Below are 19,716 nucleotides of genomic sequence, written 5' to 3'. Positions count from 1 at the left end.
ATAGAAATACGTAGTAATATGTAATTTAACTTCCTAGCAATAACTTTAGTCTGAGATATATAAAGTGTAAAAAAAAAAAATAGTTCATAATAGTCTTTGGTAAAAATAAGAAGAGATTAAAAAACCCAGAAAAAAGCAGTTGGATAGGAAGGAAGCTGAGACAAGACATTCTTTACCTTAAAAGGATGAGGTTCCCTTTGTCCTGAGGTTAATTTTTCACACCTGTCTGCAGTTCATTCAGGTTAATCCAGCGCATGTGATGCTTCAATTTGTAACAAACTCAGAGACAATAACTTGCAGGTGTTCTTTTAGATACGCTGTAACATAAAAAGTAGGTGCCTTTGAAATTGAAAGAACTTAAATGTTTCTTGATTTTATACTTTTAGGTATTCAGAACTGTTATCTAATCATTGACTTGAGCAACTATGCTTTACTAGTATGTGAATGTTTTGAAAAAGAAGATCTTTTCCTTCATTCACCTGTAGGTCTGTTTCATCTGTAATACTTAAATAGGTTTGTTTCAGTGATTATTTCTGTGCTTGTTTCAAGGCTTATAGAGATAATTAGAAATTTGATTCTGCCTTTTTTTCCTTTTCCCGTTCAAATAATGAATGACAATTTATTCTAAATTTTGAATCTTACATGAAGCTGATTCAGGTTGTTCTGTTTATTTTTGTTGCTAAATAGTTTTTCCCTTCTCAGTTATTATCACTTTATAGTTTCCAGAACCTGACTGTCAAAAACATCTTATAGGATTTTTTTTTTTTCTCCCTCTTTTTCTTATTTTTGGGTGGTGAAAGTATTTTTTTATTTTATTTTTTTTTTATTCATAGTGAACAAATGTGTTAAAAATCCTGTTAGCTTTTCTGACAGATGTGAAAATCTGATTGATTCCTGGCATGGTTGTATTTTTCCTGACTGTGGGGGTTTAGTTTACTCATTTATTCTTCCTTCCTTAGGGAGCAAGATGATGTGAGAGAGGAGAAAACCTACCACAAATTAAGAAATGTGTAAACATATACTATCTTTCACTTCACTGTAAAAACAAAATATGCAAATAGACTAATTGTTCACATTGCCAGTGTAAGCTGAGCATTTATGAATTCATGGATTTTTGAAATGATGCAGAAGTACAGAAAAAGCCTTTTTAGTAAGGTTCTATAATGAGAAATGCTGAATATTTTAAACAGTTTTATAACTGTGCAAATTAAAAAGCAGTACTGGAATATCTGGCAATGTTTTTACACCTGCTTTAAAAGAAGGTCTAACAGAGGCTCTAAAATCTTTATGTATCTGAGAAAGGAGTTGTTTTACAGCTAAGGAAAAAAGTAATTGTCCAGAAAGACTTTTGAGAAGTGAACAAGTTGGTTTTTTTTCCATGGCCAGACCAGTTCTATTTAACGAAGTGCCTACTTGAAATTTTTAAGGAACACTAGAAGCCAAAATTGAGATTTTCTACACAGTCAATATTTGCTTTTCTGATTCATGTTAACTTTGGAGATGGTTTTCCAGTTGTAACCTCCTCCTTTCAATATCTTTGCACAATCCTCAGTTCAGTTAGCGAGATGGCTGGACAGCCTTGACTGAATTTTACTCTTTATTTGTTTCCATGGTTTAGCTTGTGGTACTGATACAGCAGATATAATATAACTACCATTTTGGTTAACAGTCTGTGTTTAAATAAAAACAAAGCAAAGATTTACAATTCGGCTAATGGTAACTGTGTTTGGTTACATTTCTCCAGAAAGGAGCAGCTTCTTTGCAGAGATATAAAACTTCCTGCAGGATTTTGGAGCAAAGAATATTTTCTCCTTTGTTGGATTTGTGGGCCTGACTAAAGATAGGATGTTTCTTTCCTACCTTTTCAGCAACACTGGGACATCATAGAGAACAAGAAAAAGGGTACCTCCCTTTTCTCACTGTGAAGTTGTGTTTTGGCTCAGGGGGAAAAAAGCCCATGATGCTATTTGTTGCTACTTGTCCCGTTTTCTTCTCTACAGTCTTTTACCAGCTCCAGCTGTGCTTGGACTCTCTTCTCAGAGTGTTCATAGTGATGATATAGAAACAAGTCTGTGAATACTTAAAGCAAGAACCTGATTGCAAGTAGCACAGAGCATTGATGGCAGATTTGTTGGTGAGTTACATCTAATGACTTTACCATATACATTTCAGGAGCTTTACTTCCAATCAGCTCTAGTCAGGATTGTGAACTGAAAATCTGTTAGCATTTTGGAGCATATTTGATATATTTTTGGAGAACATCTTTAAATTTGTTTTTGTTGGAACAAGTACAATTTGTTCACTTTTAGACCTCTCCATGGAATGACACAAGGCACAATACACAGGTGATTGGGAGATAGGCGTCAGAAATACTCTGTTTTTTTTTTCTGGTAAAAAGTTTAAATGCATGGGCTCAGTGCAAATCACAGTCTGTTTTTCTATATTGCTTCAAATTATAGGGTATGTTTCTTCAGTATCTAAGTGCTTCAAATTCCCACTGAATTTATGGGGAAAATGAGCAGACAGTGAATTATTTAACACAAGGAAAAGGACTTGGTTTATTTTCTGAGAAACTGCCAAACTGTTTTTAATTACATTTTCTAAAAATCTGCAGTCTGAAGCTGACAGTAGCATAAGAAATTTTAGTCCGTATGGTTGAGTTGGAAATTAATGACAGATGAACTGGTGTAATACTGGAATGCTGAGCTCTTTTACAGACACTTGTCAGTATCTCTGCTGGCTAAAATACCAGGGGAAGGTGATATGAAAACTTCTGTTCCTGAAAAGGAGCTTGAAAAAAATATTGTGTTAATGAACTAAACTTGGAGTCTTGAGTTTAAGTATCAGCTCTTGCAGAACTTGCTGTGTAACTCCATTTTGTGACCTTTGATGTATTTACCAGATGCATGTAGACAGACTTTGGGTGGTGCTTGTACTGCAGTCACAGCTAAAAATGCCAATATTCATAAGAAGTTAAATGCTATGGCATGACTATTTTGGCTTCTGTTAGTGATATCTTCAGTGAGCTTGATTTCAGTTTCATATTCATGGCACGTATGTCTTCATGTCACTTGTCTAATTTGTAGAAAATTACAATTTTTTTTGTGATGGATAGTTTTTCACTGGTCTGTATATGGAGAATGCACACAATGTGGTCCATACTGAGGCTGCTTCAGGTATGATAAAGTGCAAACCAGTAAGTAACAAAACATTTCAAATCGTATGCTTCATTGTTCATATTTCAGTGCACAGTAGCCTTAGTTCTAGACAATGTCAGTGTACACATTTTTTTCAACAACACAAAGGACGTTGTAGAGGACCAGAAAAAAAAACCAAACAAACCACTGAATAGATTTTTTTGAGATAAATCTAATTCCACCTGGTCTGAGGCACAATAACAGGTATGGGGGGATAGTACTGCCACCATTGAGACTTCATGATTTTGTAAATAAAGTGGATCTCATCCAACAAACAAACACCCTTCACAAATACTACACTAGATGCATAAAACCTTTAAAAAAAAAGGTTCTGGAAAAAATGGAAAAAAATGTAGTGACTTAAAATGATGTGCCTCCTGACAGTATGGATTTCTTTATATTGCAGTACAATAGAAAGTGGACTATCAACCATGCGAGGGTTTAGCACGTCCACTGAAATACCCAAAGGTTGTATCTGTATGAGAACAAGAGCTTAAAGGTAAAGGTATTTGCTAATTAAGTCTGTGTCCGTTTTGAAACACTCTTCAGCGTTTCAAATTAACCTGCCTCTGCTTGGAGGCTATGGGGAATTGTTGTTTTGATGACAAAAGGTCTAACAATAGAAAAACAAAAGTACCAAAAGCCTTGAAGAATACATATTGGTGGAAAGTGAAAATCTATTTAATAAATAGAGAATTGTATTGTCTTTGAAATATATTAATCTATTCATTATTTATATGAATATATAGATGCAGGTACATTTACTCATTTGCATTTCTGGAGTGTCTTCTACATGGGGATTTCAATGCTTCACCTTAGTTTAATAATAAAACATGAATGTGAGCAATAGCATTATTTACATGTATATTTGAGCAATGCCTAGAGATATCTTGCTATAAATCAATACACACACAAAAGCAGCAAACCAGCTCATCTCTTTATCAGCCATAACACTCTTTACCAGAGTTATGCCAAATACTTGATCTACTTCGGCACATATGCAGCAACAGTTGAGGTACCTTACATATAAACTCTCAGGGAAGAAAAGAAGGGAACTCTTTAGTCAGAAGAAGAACGCTTTCTTTTTCTTCTTTTAAAACATGATTGATGGCAAACAGTTTCTTCTAATAAATAAAATGGACGTTGATGTAAGGAACCTAAACTAAAGATTGCTCATGTCTAAGGTATTTAGCATTATTCAAAATAGTTTAAGGAAATCTCACCATTGGTATTATAGCACAACATTTTTCAAGGTATCATTTTCAGTAAGTCCTGTCACTATCAGTCTAGAAAGACTAAGGTTAGGGTGTGCTGAATCCAGCTTTAAAATGCAGCATTTCCAACGGATTTTTTTCTGCATTTAATTTTTCCTAAATGTACATTTACTCTTCAGAAGCATGCAAAACAAAAAAATGCAAATGTGTTATGTTTTTATTTGTATTGTCAGGAAAGGATAACAAACACATGAAGGCCGAGCTCTCACACTCAAGTTTTATGTTCAAGGTTATGGTTTCTTTCCTGTAACTCTGAAACAAAACAAGGGAACAGACAGTGCATACTGAATACAATTACCTTAAATTTTATGCTTCTTTTATCAAAATGGTTTTGCTTGTACAAAATTCACCTTTTTTACTAAGTACTTTGTAAATCTAGTTTACTGTATCCCTTGGACAATACATTATTATTTATTATAGACAATATTTGTCTTACAATTAAATTTATTAGAAACTATTACCCTTTTTCCCTTCTGCAATAAGAAAAAAAATAATCTGCTTTAATGTTACTGCATGTCCTGAGTATGTCCACAGCATTATGGGAAAGTGAGGACAATTTGCTACATGTACACACCTTTACATATCAAATGTTTTTATATGCTGGTCATGTAAAAAGTTTTATTCCTTCAATCTAATCAGAGACACAACACTATAACGCTCATACCTTAGTAGGTGTAGGCCTTCCATGGTAATCGTGACTGTCCTGCTTAGTGTACTGTGGCAGAATTTGGACTTGTAATTATTAGTCTATATTTCACACTCATGACTCTGTAAAGGACTTGGAAAATGTCAGTTTTGAAATGATAGCGATTGGCACAGACTCCTCATAATTTCTTCTTTGACTTTTAATGAAACTATAGCTGAAAGGGTATATGTCTTCCCTGAGGTCCAGTAGTGTCAGTACCTTAATTGCTCACATGTACTTAAAGCAACAGTAAGGTAGTGTTATGGAAGAGGTAACACATTTTGAGCAAGAGGGGGTTTTGGAAGTAACTAGATATTTAAAAAATGGTTTAGAAACCCCCCCCATATTTCAAGACTTAAAACTTATCAGACTTAGCTTCTTTGCTCTTATCTTCGTTGACTTAAGACTCAAACCGAGGAGCTTGTTTGTTTGAAATAGATGTGGCCTATGCTCATATAATTTGAGAGTTTTGTTTGATTAGTTGGTTTCAGTTTGTTTAAAGTATTAATACTGTAGACAAACTCAAAGGAATTAGGGACCTATGGCCTTTCTTCCCCTTACAATTGGAGTGATGCGACTTCTTTATGTCTCCCATTGCAACTGTTCTACAGAAAGCTAATAGATTGGTTTACAGTGGGTTTTAAACATGACAAATCTAATGACTTCAGGGAGGCTAAGAATTTTTACAACCTAAGAATCTGCACTCATAGGAAGAAATATTGAGCTGTTAGCTAACACTTAAATCAGTCCAAAGGATGTAGAGAGGAATGAGATGGGTTCTGTATAGAATCATCAGATTTCTGGAACTGATTTATGGCCTTTAAACATTAAGGCTTCATTGGATTTTACTTCTTTCTTTTCCTCTCTTTTCTTCTCCTCTCTCTTCTCCCTTTTATTTTGTCATGTATTTAATGTATTAGCATCACTCACAAATTCATTCTTCACAATGTAAGAGGAATTTATTAATATTCCTAAGTTTACCAAAGTGTTTGGAAAAATAGGTGATTTTCTGTAAGTCTGGAAGGATTTCACTTTAGAGAATAACATACATTTAGCATTAAAAAGTCTGTATCTCTAAAAACTGCCTAATGCCCTTCCAGTATAGCAGATTAATGCTCATTAAAATGTCCTAAAGGTCTGTTTAAACCAATTCTTGGCAATTGTCCTGGGTTTAGCTGTCATTTTTTCTCCTTCTTGGGCTGGGCCAGCTCTGTTGGCAGATCCTCTAGTGTTGACCAACCAGGTGGCCTTTGGTAAGTGTGTATCCCAATGCTTGAAAGTTCCCCCACCCATTGCTCTCAGTGTAGTTTTTAACAGCCCATTGTACCTTTCGATTTTCCCAGACAGCTTGTTACCCACTCCCCCCCCTTCTTGCCCTCCCCCTACTCCTGGGGGAACGGAGAGGAGAATCAAAAAGAAATGCAACTCCCACGGCTTGAGATAAGAACAGTTTAGTAACTAAGGTACAATACGAATCACCACTGCTACCACCAACGACAACAATGATAAGAGAAAACAGCAAAGGAAAGGAGTACAATACCACGCGCCGAACCGCCAGTCCGACCCGCCCGACCCCCTCTCCTTCCGGGTTCCCCCCCAGTTCCCCCCTCGGCATGACGTGCTGTGGTATGGAATACCTCTTTGGTCAGTTTGGGTCAGGTGTCCTGTCTCTGCTTCCTCCCGGCCTCCCCTCCTCCCTGGCGAGCATGAGACTCACAAAGTCCTTGGCCAAACCAAAACATCATTTTTATCAGCTTTGTTCCGAGCCCGAAAGTCAAAACACAGCACTGCACCAGCTACCAAGAAGGAGAAAAAATGACTGCTGTGGGTTAAACCACGACAGCAATGTTCTGGGTTGCCAGATGTAAGTATGGTCCTAAAACGGTTATGAAAGATTTTTCCAAGTCTCCATCCAACTCATTCAAGGTTTTCTTGGGTGGAACTTGTCAAATTAATTTTAAAATTCAGTAAACATGGGCTTGCGTCTGTGTTAGCTGCATGGTTTAGATACAGTATACCATAGGTGTCTTTTTCCTTTTTTTTTTTTAATATATATTCAATTATTCCATCTAATCCTTTCTATTCAGTTTATTTTTTGGTAGAGATATTTACATATTTATGAACTGGAGGGGGCGTGGGAATAACCACTGTTTATGCATGATCCTCATGCCTCTGGTTTCCAGATTTGGAGCTATGTTCAGTACGTGAAATACATTTTGTCTGCCATGTCCCAGTCCTAATTTTCATAAGTCTTCCTATGTTACTGAGCTGTAAGTCCTTTACTTATTGAAAACTAAGGTAATAATGAATGCCCTTTTTTCTGATTAGTACTTTTTTGCCAGGTCTGAGCTTTGACCTGGCATGTTTATTAGAGACTGCTTGAGGATTAGTGGTTTTGTGACAGTAGCTGAGACTTATTCTTCTGTTTTCTACTTTTAATGTGCATTTCAGTAGCCAGTCCCCTTGGTAGATAGGCTATATCAGTTTATAGGCTATACCTGTTCTATCTGACTATTTAAAAGAGCGTGATAGGCTATATCAGTTTATAGGCTATACCTGTTCTATCTGACTATTTAGAAGAGCGTTGTCATCAGCTCAATCTCTATGAGAAATATATATTATTATTGCAGTTTGTTCATTCAAAGTGCAACAAAACAGTAAGAATCAATACTGGCATTCTTAAAAAGCAATCAAGTTACCATTCCCTAACAGTTATCAGACAGCTTGTGCAAGACAGCATATTCTATGCATTATTTATAATAGAGAATTCTATTGGCAATTTAGAATTGCAATCAGTTTTCTGTGCCATTTATTGGATACCGTTGTCACTTTTAAGAGAGCTTGGTATAATGCTCTAGACCTGGTTGCAAATTCAGATTTTTAGAATGGAATATGTAGGTTTGGATTAACTTCTAAAGTAATTTATTCCAAGTACTTAGTATGTTCATTTTTGTCAAATGACTGAGCTTGCAGTATGCTTATAGTATCCTTTTGTTTCTTTCCCTTATTCTGTTACCCCGCACATACTTTCTTTTTTTCCTCAAACAACCGATAAAGGTCAAATTGTGTAACATTGCTCCAGCAGATGTTCAAGCTTCCAAAGGCTCAAGTGCAATCATGGACTGAAAACATGATATTATAATGTCATTATTTAAATATTGGTTAGTTAACCATTATAAACATAGACAAAGTTGGCCCTTCTGTTCATGTTGTACAAGCCAAATGAAAATCTCATTTCCTCATAGTTGTGCTTCCAATATTTATCTTATTTCTCTAATTTTCATAAATATCATTATAAACCTGGAAATGTCGAACACATCAGCAGGTTTCTTTAAGTGTATGTGTCACTGAAGAACTCAAACTTTATTCTAACATCCTGGAACATGTGCTACCTTACACAAATTGTACAGCAATTATAAATAAATACGGAGAAGTTTTCTTGTATTCTAAAGGAATTACATAAATACCTGCCTACAAGCTTTGCTGATTCAAAGCTGTTTGGTTTAGGTTCTTTTTATTATCACTCAGCCAAAATACAGTCCACATTTACTATACTTACCCTTTCTTCACCTCAGTTATGAATAATTTTGGTGTTGAAATATTCTTTAATTTAGGGCTTTCTATTTAAGGAAAAATATGCAACAGAAGATGTAAACTGATAGGATAAAAATGTTCTCAAGAAATGGTAGGAGAAAGACCATGCTATTTCTTTCTTTCCACAACTATTGTTTTCTTCCTCATCTAGGACTTCTGTGTTCTCTTTCTCCCTGCTTCCTGCATCCTGTCTTCTTGTTATGGATAAAAACCTCTTTAGCTTTCTTTCAACAAAATATTTTCTACTCAGTTCTGTATTTTCTATAGTCCAGCTCTATATAATTCTACTTTGTTCTTACCCATTTCCTTTACTTTCTCCTCTTAGTGTAGCATCCACTCACCTCTATAATCCAAGGCTCGCTCTGTTTTTCCTGTGTTAGTTTAGATTTTGTTCTGTTACTTTTTTTGCTCACTGACCACTTTATCAAGAGGACTCGGCCATCACAGCATTATAGTCAGTTTTCTGAAAACATTGAAAGAAATTACGTAGACAGCAGTGGAAGGTCATCTAATTTCATATGAGAAAGGTGTAAATGCTTTCCAGACACAACTGAGCAGCTGAAAACTGGATCCCTGTTTTCCTAAGAAAGTTTCTGAATTAATGGTTTCTATGGAAAAATTATCTCTTAGGTAAATACTGTGTTTTGCAGGTAGATGACATCCTTGAGATAACAGCAGAAGTGATTGATTTCAGTTAAATCAGTATTCAGCAAACTTTTGTCTTCCGGTCTTTACTCCGTACTTTTATTTCCTACCCACACAAAACCTTCATTGTCTCAAACCACAAGTCCATCTGCCAGTTTTTCATTATTACAGAAATCTTCAACCCTCTGAAGACAGCGATTTTGCTTTATTCTCTGTTCATGACTATGACCTTCTCTAAGACTTTCTCATCTATTTCATGCCCTTGCCACAGATATGGATGAAAATCTAGTCTGTTTCTATTAGCAGGATGAATGGAATTGTTCTTCAGTTGTACCCAAGCACTTCTATATTAGATCAAATTGCTTCATGGTTAGCCACAATGTCTGTCTGTCTTTTTTTTTTTTTTTCCCTCCCTCTGTCGCAACGATTAGTGATAGCTCAAATACTGACAGAAGTTCTACTAAGGCTACTATTTGAGGTTTTTTCCTAATGCTATTGCTTGTTGATATCTATGTTAAAGAGTAATAAATTAAACTTTTTTAGGTGAAATTCTGGCGTTCGATTTAAAAGATGCCAGCAATGATTTAGACAGGAATTCATCTTTCATCAATTTTATTGCAGTTTGACTTAAAAAAGGTCTTTGTGTTTTATGCTTTTTGTATACTAGTTTTTCTAAAAAAGTTATACCTTTTTGAAGACTGTTCCTAATGGAAATGCAATGTGAAAATTAAGTCTGCATTACAAATAATCTTTCATTCATAATATAAAGCTTTCATAATTATTTACAAAAGTATTAACAGGACTGGGAATCTGAAGTCAGGCAACTTTGTCAGCTCAATATTATAGCAAGATTAGTGTAAAAGCAAAAGCTACACATAGGAAATGTATTTTTTTAACAAGTAAGTGTTTTATTCGTATAATTTCCAAGGTCAGATTATGGCTATGATGGCAGCTTTCATGAAGGGAACATTTGGTTATTTGGGGTGCATGGCAAGAGATAGCAAAGGACTTCGGTATTCCAGTATTTTAAGAGATTTCATGCAGAAAGCCCAACAAAAATATTCTGGCAATGTGGCTGTTGTAATTTGCTTTTCCACCCAGTGGAGAGGAGAGAGATAAGAATAGCATAAAACTGCTTCCAACTTTGAAGTGCAGAATTAGTGGAGAGTTTATATGTGATCTGTTCCTGTTAGTCAATTGTTTACAGCAGCTAAAATGAGTACATAAGAACAGGTTAGCACTTGCATCGAAGTCCAAGACTTCTGCATTCATGTTAACTTGAAAAATACATGTTCTTATTTTTATAAAGTTCTTTTCTCACTCTGCTAATTATATCTTTGGGGTTTTTTTCTTCTATAAGGATTTCTTCAGGTTTCACTTTGCTAGAACTTGTTATATAATTTATATATACAATTATATGGTCCAGGAACTTGTGTCATTCCTGTAGGCTTGTACTTCTAGAACATTGGCAGCACTTTCTTCTCCATACCAAGTATTCAAAAAAGAAATATTCCAAAGTTTTCTGAAGTTTAATACTGATAGAATAATAGTCTTTTAATAATCTTTAAAGATCATGGTCTCTTATTTTGGTGAAATTGGTCTTATAGTTTTGGAGAGGAATATCATCTTTTTGGAGCCTCATTGTTTTATCATTTTTTGAATTCTATAATGAATTCTATTTTTTCAGCTATGAGGAATTCTGAATATATCAAGTGGTTACAAGGACTCTCACCCATATTATTTTTACCAGTTGACTCATGCTCTCTACTTTCTATTCCTAATCATTGAAAAAGTCTCCTGCAACCTAATACAAATACTAAAACGAGTCACAGATCATTTGAACCACAATTTACTCCTGCAAAGTTTTCGTTGCTTTATAAACTCCACCTGTCTTGGGCATTTACTTCCTGCTTTTACCTACACATTTATGTGATTCTCTCTGAGGGCTTTCATATCTGCTTGAAGCAGGGAATTAAGCTGTTGCACGAAAGGAAAGATGAAAGTAAGCCAGTTTGCTAGCAATTAACCTGGACAAATCTGCTACTATTCTCCCAGATATAAGAGGTTTTGTGTTCTGGCATTGTGCTTTCTACAGGGAACAATATCATTCAGTGTGTTCCCCCAGAGCCAGCAATAGTGGCTTTCTCCTTCATGCTGTCCCATAGCTGTAAAGACATAATGTACTGGATAACGAACATCAAGCTTAGTTTTAGAAACATCTATATATCTATCAATTTATCAAAGATGCAAAATACATACTTAGTAATAATATCAAGCTTTCCTCTTTAATTAATGCTTTGATTTCCTTATTTCTAAAAAGGAAAGCATTCCTAATTCCAGGTGCATCTTGGACTAGAAATTCTCCTTTCACTGGAGCAGTGTGAGAGTATTTCAGTATGCATCTCACTGAAAATAGCTTCAGTCATGAAAAACAAATGTAGTCGTGCTGCTATAGAATTTTGGGGCTGAAGTACAGGAAATAGAAGGATATTTCTATATTTAGTGCCTATTCCTTCATTTCAAGCAATCCTGAATTCAGAGAATTAGAGCTTGTTTCCTATACCAGCCATGCATTTTTTTTTAAATAAGTTCAGATCTTCAAAGAGTGAAAGTTATGCTTAAAGTTAAAAAGAAGAAACACACACACACAAGTATTAAAAATCCAAACTAAAATCTGCTTAAAAGCAAAATGTATTCTGATGATTCTGACACTAAGAAATTGACACCTTTGAGATTTACGTAGTTCTGCAACTCCAGCTGGAGAAGGAAACAACAATATGACTATGAATTCTTTCTCAAATAAATAACTAGATACGTAGACAAAGACTCAGACTGACATAAATAGTTGGGGGGTTTTCAAACAGTAGCTCAGTAGAGGAAATAAATATTTATCTGTTTCATTTTTTGTAGAATCATAGGATGATTTGTGTTGGAAAGGACCTTAAGATCATGCAGTTCCAACCCTTCTGCCATGGGCAGGGACACCTCACACCAAACTATGTCACCCAGGACTCTGTCCAGCCTGGCCTTGAACACTGCCAGGGATGGAGCATTCACAACTTCCCTGGGCAACCTATTCCAGTGCCTCACCACTCTCACAGTAAAGAACTTCCTTCTTATATCTAATCTAAACTTCCCCTGTTAAGTTTGAACCTGTCCCTAATGAAGTGTAGGAAAACATTAGAAAGACTTACATATGTGAAATCACATTTGGTGTAGAATGGGGCAATAAACTATTTCATCCACTGGTATCTCACATGAAAGAATACACAGGTTTAACGTGTAGACCATTTAAGACTTCTGACGCCTCTTTGTTTTCTTTCCACTACTTTTGATTGGGTGATGCAAATATGACAAAGAACTGCACTACTACCACTTAGCAAAACAGCATGACTGGCTTTTTCAAATGAATGTTGATGGCTTTTACAGACTGGCATAAGGATCCATGTGAATTCAAGTCATGGATATTCGACTGGTGTTTGGGTAAGAGATTTGTCTTTCAAGATGAATGAAATAGTTCTCAAAATTAACAGCATTTTTGTTACTGTCCCTGTAGGCTTTGCCTTTCATGGCATGCCTGAAGACACTCCTTAGGCTAATTGCATAGAAGTGCCAGAAAAATAAGCATACTTGGAATTAAATTACAGTATCATGATCTTTTTTCATAGTTTGCCTTTTGAGGAAAGACAGAGAGGAGTAGAGAGGGCAATTGGCCCACAGAGGAAAAAAGTTTGCTATTATGAAAAAGGCTGTCATGTCTCTTGTTTGTCCTTTTTTTATCTTAACGTAGTACAGTCCACTAAAAATGTTATTGAATGATACCAAGGACACATTATCATCCACCTTTTACTTCTTATTCATCTGAATGCATGTTCAATGGCAAATAATAAGACTTATTTTTGAGTGAAGTAAAAGATCTGTTCACAGAAGTGCTATCCCTTCACATTTATTCCAGGTAAGTAAATTTGCCTTACAATTTTCCTAATGGCTGGACTAGAAAACAAACAGAAAACCAAACAAACACCTTCTCCCCTCTTAACCCTCCTCCTCCCCAACTTGAGCGAATTGATATTCACTCAGCCATATGTTTCGCGTGCTATACAATATATTCTGTTTCAGAAAGTTTAGGTAGGATTCAAAGAAATTTATTATCTGGAGATACTGGGTTTGTCACAAACTGGGTTTGTCTAGTTCAGAGAAGAGGAGGTTTAGAGGAGACCTTACTCTCTAAAACTTCCTGAGGAGGCAGAGTGAAGAGGGAGATGCTTCTCCATGGTGTCCCATGACAGGGTGTCTGGGAGTGGATCAATGCTATGGCAGGGAGGTTCAGACTGGACATTAGGAAACATTTATTTACTGAGAATAATAATAACACTGAAACAGGCCTCATGAGGAGGTGTTGAATGCCCCAAGACATATGAATATGAAGGTTTTGGTTTATTTCTATACTGGTTCTGGAGTCCAGAAAATGTTATAAATACTATATAAGAAGAACCCCTGGAAAGTAAACCTAAATTAGGATGCAGGGATGATCTCAAGAAATGGGCAGATATCATTTTCCAAAGTTTTATAGAACAGCAGCCTATGATTGTACTTCCAGATATTTCCAAACAGTGCATGCAAAGTAGCTTAATATTCTGGCTGACACACCAACTCTTAGCTTACTAATGAAAAGATGGAAAAAGAGAATTGATGATATGCATAAAACTTTAGGATCTAGTAGTATAGTTCATACTTAGCAGGAATTGTTGATATCTCTGGCTTATCTGAAATGTTCAGAAGCAATTTTTCCTAATGATTTACAAAATCAAGGTTACAGTAATTAAAATGGGAGGAATGTCCCTGAGGTTCAAGATGAGGAAAAATGTAACTAAAAACCTGAAGAAGTAAAGCCTATATAAGAAGTAAAATGGCTAAATTTGAGTTGCATTATAATCAAGGGAGAGAGGTAGTTCTGAGGATCTGAAGGGTGGGGAGAATTGTGCAAACACAATGTCTCTTTGGTGAAAACCAGAAGTCTGGCCCAGTAGCTTAGGTTATGTGTCTTGTTTTGATGGTTAAAATTAGGGGACATGGATATCATTATTCACCTTCTTTTTGTTTTTTCTTTTTTTTTTTTTTTTGTGCATATTCTAAACTTTAAGATAATCCAGGTTGGTATTTTCCACAAATCTTCTTTGCAAAAATATCTTGTATCCTAGTAAACAATAAGATATTTTCAGTTTTTTAAAAAGTATTTGAAAAATAAGCAAAATATTTTTAGCCCAATTTATAGTAACTTTTAACATTATAAATATACATGTTTTGTGTATGCATCATGTGTGTATATATATGTAAATTTATATATAAATTCATCAGTCATTTTAATTTTGCTATTTTATCAGTATCTTTTTATTTTGCTGTAGCAGATAGCAAATCACAATAATTTACTGTTTATTCACTTCATTTACTCTAATTTCATTGTTCCCCATTTAGACTAATTCATTAGACTAATTGCTTTTTAAGTTGGAGAGTCAAATACATTCACTATTAATTCAGTAGCTAGCTGTCCTGACTGTAAGGGGCTCTTCTGGAAACCTGAGTGTTTGAACAATTGCTGGTAGTACTGCAACCATAAATCATGTAAAATGAAACTCACTGTGTTATACTGATTTTGTTAGAGGCCACTTATCCACATGATACTGGATAACTCCATTTAGTTATAATCATGATCTGTTCAAATAAATTCATCCATTAGTACTTGGAAAGTGCAACTGTAATATAGTAGTACCTGAAGCCTCACAGCTACACACCTACCAGTCAAACAGCTGCAGATTTTGCAAGGTTCAGTTCATATCTTTATTAGAAAGAGTCCAGCTTTGTTCCTCTCAGAAGCTGAACCACACTTGAATAATGCAATAATTCAATCATGCAATAACCATTTATGCTTGTTCTCTGTGCCTATCAATCATTGAAAGTTTCAGTTGAAAAATAACCCAACTATTCAGGAAAATATCATTATATTATAGTAGGAAGTAAATAAATAAATAAATCATTTTTTAGCATAAAATAAATACAACTGTATAGAAGAAGAATGTGTATGTACAAATATGTGAGGGTGGTGTGGCACTGGAATGGGATGCCCAAGGAAGTTGTGAGGGCTCCATCCCTGGCAGTGTTCAAGGCCAGGTTGGATGAAGCCTTGAGTGACATGGTTTAGTGCAAGGTGTCCATGCCTGTGGCAGGGGAGTTGGAACTGGATGAGCTTAAGGTCTTTTCCAGCCCAAACCATTCTATAATTCTAAAGTGCATATAAGAATCTGATAGTCTAACTCTAGTTGCAGGTTTTTTGTTTGGACTATTGCATATATAAACGAAGACATTTGATATTTCCTTAATGCCATTTAAGGGACTTCAGACTTTCTTCACAATGGAAGGGAACTAAATATAACTAAGTCTCTTCAACAGTTCTGAAAATCTTAATCATAACAGACAAAGTAATAGCTGATTCTTGAATCAGCAAAAATACCAAAGAAGCTAAAATACAGAGGGTCAATATATTTCAGTGGATGCAATATTACTACTGTATGAATCAAATTGCCCAACTGAAAAATTTGCATGTGTTTTATTTTCATGAAATTACATAGCTCTAGCAGTTTTAAAGTGTAAGGGCTAGAGTAACAGACTTAGTTTGAAAATGCAGTTTGACATTACAGCACTGTTTAGAGGTTCTGTCGTGGTTTAACCCCAACCAAGACAGCTTGTGCACTTACTCCCAGTGAGTGGTGCCAGGCTGGAAGCAATCGAGGCCCACGTTAGTCCATCCCCCCCCTTCCCCAGGGGCTGCCCCCCCCCTTTCCCCGCTCCCAGAGGGGTGGGGAGGAGAATCGAAGGAATGCAACTCCCACGGGCTGAGATAAGAACAGTCTAGCAACTAATGTACAATACGAATCACCACCGCTACCACCAACGACAACAATGATAAGAGAAAATAGCAAAGGAAAGGAGTACAATACCACGCGCCGAACCACCAGTCCGACCCGGCCGACCCCCTGTCCTTCCGGGTACCTCCCAGTTCCCCCCTGGGCATGACGTGCTGTGGTATGGAATACCTCTTTGGTCAGTTTGGGTCAGGTGTCCTGTCTCTGCTTCCTCCCGGCTTCCCCTCCTCCCTGGCAGAGCATGAGACTCAAAGTCCTTGGCCAAACGAAAACATCATTTTTATCAGCTTTGTTCCCAGCCCAAAAGCCAAAATACAGCACTGCACCAGCTACCAAGAAGGAGAAAAAATGACTGCTGCTGCTAAACCCAGGACAGGTTCTTTTGACACTCCTGAGGGTGCATCAAAGATTCATCCTGTAATTCCTTATGAACTTCAGCAAAGAATTTTTGAAACGTTGACTACAAACACAGATGTGCTTGGCAGTGCGAACAGGTTAAGTCGTCAAATGTTAAAACTGCATCTGCATTCCTTCTGCATTAACTTCCATGCTATTGAACTATTGTAACTCTTTGCAAACAAATGAACAATTGGCTTTGAAATAAAACATGCCCACTTATGGCTACTTAATAGACAATGAACTGTTGTTTTAATTAAGTTTTCTCCCTTCTTTTTAACTTTAGCATTGTCTCAACCAGTCTGTCTCCTGTAGTAAAGTAAACAAGTGAATATATTGAAACAGAAAGGAATAGAAGGAGTATGCATATGCAACTAGGGTTTTTTTTCCAACTATTTCTAAAGCCATAACCAACAAAAGAAATAAAGTTTATCTATGCTTTCAATAAAGTACCTTTACTGCAGGGATGAAATACAATGTGCTGCCATGATACATTTAGATACTGTAACTCAAGATACAGGGAATAAACATTGCACTAACAAAACAATATAAGCCAACCAATATTATTGTAGTGATACATAGAAATAGTAAATAATACTAATGTTTTAATGAAGGAATATAATGTCTCTTTATTGTGCTTACAGTTATAAGGAAAGATAAGTCTAGTTGCGTTATATAATATAGTTTTTAACAATTTTTAAATGCTTCTTGATCATACAAGCAAAGTGCACCAAACTGTGCACCAAACCATAACTGTGTATGGGTTATCTAGAAAAGAATTTTGAACATAAATTTATTTTGACTGTCATGTCTAAATACAGGGATACAAGCCATATGAATAACTTTTCTCATTAAGTTTTACTTATTACTAGGAGGCTGTCTCCAAGATCTATTCCTTAGTAACTGTGAAAGATATCATTCAGCCCTCAGAGACTTAAATGTCATTGCTTAGATGCATAAGTTCTAGTTTGTATAGCTTTCCATTTGGCATATCTGCAGGCAGATAAGCCTTAGTCACTTCAGCATGTATTTGTTTCTAATAAATTTTGATACATGTCAGCAAACAAGCACAAAACCCCAAAACAACAACAACAACAACAACAAAAAAACAAACCTGAAAATTGCATTTTAATCTTCTTTCAGTACAACATAATCTCTTTTAAATAATTCCTAGTCTGAACCATGTTCACAGTTCAGCAAGATATAATGCAGTTCCCAAATAACAAATCTTCCATGGAAATGAAAATAGTACTTTACTGGAAGAGGCAATCAATATACTCTAAAATACAAAATTCTGAACTGGTACTCATGGGGATATTTGGATGTACCTTTTCCCAAACTATGAATGATCAACAAATCTTCCTTCCCCATCCCACGTTTTCCTCACTTCTAGAAAAGGAATGCATATTTTCCGTGGTGTTTTGAAATCAATGGGTGAAAACCTGTGCAGATTAACTAGGTGTTTAGAATAATTTTTAAAAAATCTGAACTTAAGAAAAGCAAACATACACTATCTTCTATCTGATGTTTCCTCACACTCATCTCGTCTGGTTTAGAACTTGTAATTTGCCTCTTTGCTTCTCTGCTATTCCACTGTGATACAGTCTAGCAAAGGTGTGGGAAACAAAACATTTATATAAATATTGAATACTTTAACCACTAATGATGAGTATTAAAATTAGGTTTCTATTTGTTAAGAATTTAACTGCAATTGATAACTAAGTATTAATTATTTTAATAATTATAGTCTACACTTTAGAAATACAGGAATTCTTTATGCAATTGTTGTATAGCTTTAATTTTTACCATGTTCTTTTCTCAGTTACTTTATGCAGTTGTATAACAGTTTAAAAAATAATGCAGCTGTTTCATAAATATAAACCCCCTAGAACTAGTTATTCTGCTTCCTGGTTACCTACGTCAAAGGTGTTGATCAATGAAAAGTCACTGAAAAGGCAGCCTTTATCTATCAGGTTGTTAATTGTACTGTTTACTGGTTTTAAATCTGAGGACTCATTCAGAAAGTCTCACTCATGCCAAAGTAGGAAATTTAGTTCATTGGCTAAAATTTTGCTTAGAAGAAACAAGCTTCCTGTCTTTCCCAGTCATGAATGCAATCTGTTCCAGTTCTTCAGTCTTTTCAAATGCTTCACACTTCCTCATGCAAGGAAGGCTTCATGCTACTTGCTTAAACATTGCTTACAGAAATGGAATGAATCAGAATATTGTGACCTGAAATGGCACAGTGGAGAATGTGTGTTGAAGTCAGTACATGTTTGAATGCAAATTACTAATGTTTTAACAATGATTCAGCAAGGATATTATATCAAGTTTAAGCTGCTAAACAACTCGTAGGTTCAGAGCAGACTGTATAAGAAGGATTTTGTTACCCTCTGAAATATGAAGTGGCTATGTATCATTATGACATAATATTTTTAATGACATAAATTTATTTAATTTTGTGCATATTTCCTCATGAGATATGAATCTAAGTCTGTGTTCAATAGATCTGATTTACACAAATGTCTGCCAAGTTTTTCAAGACTGTAAGTTAGGTATGTACTGTTTGTTTCCTGTAGTGCTTTAATTTTTTACTAGTCAGGCTTTGTTGGTATGAAACTTGAGCTGTTAAAGCATGATTGAAGTTTGCAGAATTTGATACTACACATAAGACAGCGTTCAGGATTCAGAACATGATGATGGTCAAAGGAGATTCCGAAGATAATGATGGCCACAAAACTCCTGACCACTTTTCACTCACTTCTTGAGTTTTCTATCCCTTGTGCTTGAATTTGTGTAAGATTTTTACTTTAGTGATCTTTTCAAGGAGGCCAGAAATGGTGGGGTTTGGGTTTTTTGGGTTTTCCATGGGTTTTTTTTGGTTTGATTTTGGGGTGGGTTTTTTGTTTGTTTGTTTGTTTTGTGGTTTTGTTTTGTTTTGTTTTGTTTTGTTTGTTTCATTGTTTTGGGGTTTTTGTTTGGTTAGGTTTGGGGTTTTTTGTTTT

General features: G+C 35.5%; 1 long non-coding RNA gene across 1 annotated transcript in view; it reads left to right on the top strand.

Annotated features, from left to right (window-relative positions):
* The first annotated feature begins 301 nt into the window (after window positions 1–301).
* LOC133224511 (uncharacterized) overlaps window positions 302–19,716 on the top strand; it is a 54,261-nt gene continuing 34,846 nt past the window's right edge. Inside the window, exons 1-2 of the long non-coding RNA XR_009728864.1 lie at window positions 302–481; window positions 2,173–2,345. This is a non-coding gene — a long non-coding RNA (uncharacterized LOC133224511). The remainder of the gene's footprint in view (window positions 482–2,172; window positions 2,346–19,716) is intronic.

This window comes from Neopsephotus bourkii, unplaced genomic scaffold (assembly GCF_033783945.1).
Source record: "Neopsephotus bourkii isolate Nb327-2 ecotype Australia unplaced genomic scaffold, CSIRO-AGI_Nbou_v1 NB_1685, whole genome shotgun sequence".
NCBI classification, from domain to species: domain Eukaryota; kingdom Metazoa; phylum Chordata; class Aves; order Psittaciformes; family Psittacidae; genus Neopsephotus; species Neopsephotus bourkii.
Note: the sequence above shows the minus strand (reverse complement) of the source record. Positions and strands in the feature narration are given on the sequence as shown.